We start from the raw sequence: 1554 nt of genomic DNA on the forward strand, positions 1-1554 counted from the left end.
TGTTGGCCAAATTTTAAGAAAAGTGATGATGCCCTAAATTTTCTCATGTAAAATTATTTTACATGTACATTTAACACATTAAAAAAAATAACTATCTTTTAATTACATTAACGATATAAATGGTCATCCAAGAAAACAACGAACAGTAATTATACGACTGAATAAAATATTTTACACGAGTGCTAGGAGCCGTATGTTTTGTGATTTATAGTCATTAATTAGTTATCATTAATATTTGTAATGCTGTAAAATTATATCTAATAGTATGAAATTATTTTTTTTTGTTGGTTTAATATTGACCAAAATTTAATAAAAATACTGATCCTTTAAATTTTCTCATTTTATACCGTTAATACGTTAAAATTAAACTCTTTATACTATTCTTAGAAATTGTACCTTCAACGATCATCCTTATTCCTTGATGGTTGCTAGACTGCCTAGACATGCATATTGCTGGTCCATGCAAATTATATTTTAAGTCCTCAATTGCACATTGCACATTGCACAACGTGCATGCCCCACTTTGTTGTGTTTTCAAACTTGTGATCATGAACCTAACCTGTGAGTCTCTCTTTGTGAAGTTTTTTTTCTTTCTTTCTTTATGTTGGGCACATTTCTGTATATAATAGTCCTTGATATTTCGTCTAAAACAAATTTAAAAACAAAACTATATATAGTATGCATTGACATTTTATAAATGTATATATTTAGGCAAATGCCTATACAGGACATCAATCAAGAGGCGTACGTACATGGACATAGTACAATAGATTAATTTATTTCGCCTCTAAAATATGTAGTTAGTTGGGGTTTTAATTCACTCCAACCATAATAATGATATATATTAGCCACTTATCCTTTTAATAGAAATATATATCTTTTAGGGGCATTAAATTAAAATGGGTGATAGTGGTAGCAAGTAGCGATCGTACGTGGCCCACAGATTCTACATGAGATTATTATAGTGCCATTCATAGCCATGCATAACCCAGTGAATCACCAATAATAATCTATCTTCATTCATATTAATTGACTGGGCTAACACATACATAGAAGTAGAAGCTATTAGATGCTATTTTATATCTTTCCCGGGCCACCCTCTTTTTTTAATTAAGTGGTGACACATGTATGTGATAATGCACAGTTGAAGTAGTTCTAAACCAATTAATTCGACATATCATATATATATGCTGCGTAATTATATTGGTCACATTCTGATGCCGAATCTATTCCATAAGATCTTCATATAGCCACCATAGGCACATAATAGTAATAATAAAAACGCATAACAAAAAAGAAAGCTCCAATAAATGTACCAATAGGGACATGCAGCTTTAATTACCTTTGTTGACTTCTTTTTGTATTGTATATTTCTTCGTCAATTCATAGGGCCACCATGAAAATAATGTAAATGTGAATGGAAATTTATTGGGAGTTTCTATTGATATTTTTTCCTGTGGGTTATCGTACGTAACCCATTAATGCTTTTACCATTCTTTGGTAAAGCCGTAAAGCCGTAAAGGCAGTAATATATATACTGCGTGCGCCTCATTA

The sequence above is a fragment of the Arachis ipaensis genome, chromosome B09, assembly GCF_000816755.2.
Source record: "Arachis ipaensis cultivar K30076 chromosome B09, Araip1.1, whole genome shotgun sequence".
Taxonomy (NCBI): Eukaryota; Viridiplantae; Streptophyta; class Magnoliopsida; order Fabales; family Fabaceae; genus Arachis; species Arachis ipaensis.